The sequence below is a fragment of the Ailuropoda melanoleuca genome, chromosome 7 (genome assembly GCF_002007445.2).
Source record: "Ailuropoda melanoleuca isolate Jingjing chromosome 7, ASM200744v2, whole genome shotgun sequence".
NCBI lineage: Eukaryota > Metazoa > Chordata > Mammalia > Carnivora > Ursidae > Ailuropoda > Ailuropoda melanoleuca.
The window spans coordinates 50,079,156-50,079,440 of record NC_048224.1 but is presented as its reverse complement, the minus strand read 5'-3'; positions in this window follow the sequence as shown (position 1 = coordinate 50,079,440).

Below are 285 nucleotides of genomic sequence, written 5' to 3'. Positions count from 1 at the left end.
CCTCCCCACCCGCGGGGCCGCGCCGCCCCCTGCGCTCGTGCGCGCTGCCGCCACGCTGGCCTGGGGGGCGCCCGGCTGCTACAGCCCGGCGCCCACACCCCTCCGCGCGCCGGAGCCCCTCAGACCGTGAGTGATCCGCCCAGCTGAGCCCCCCCCAATTCAAAGATGGGGAAACTGAGGCCCAAACTCTCACAGAGAGTCAGGCCCAGCAGACTCCCCCACACCCCTTCTCGGGTTCTAGACACTTAGGATTAGGGTCCGAAGTCAGCGAACTCGTGGACCCCT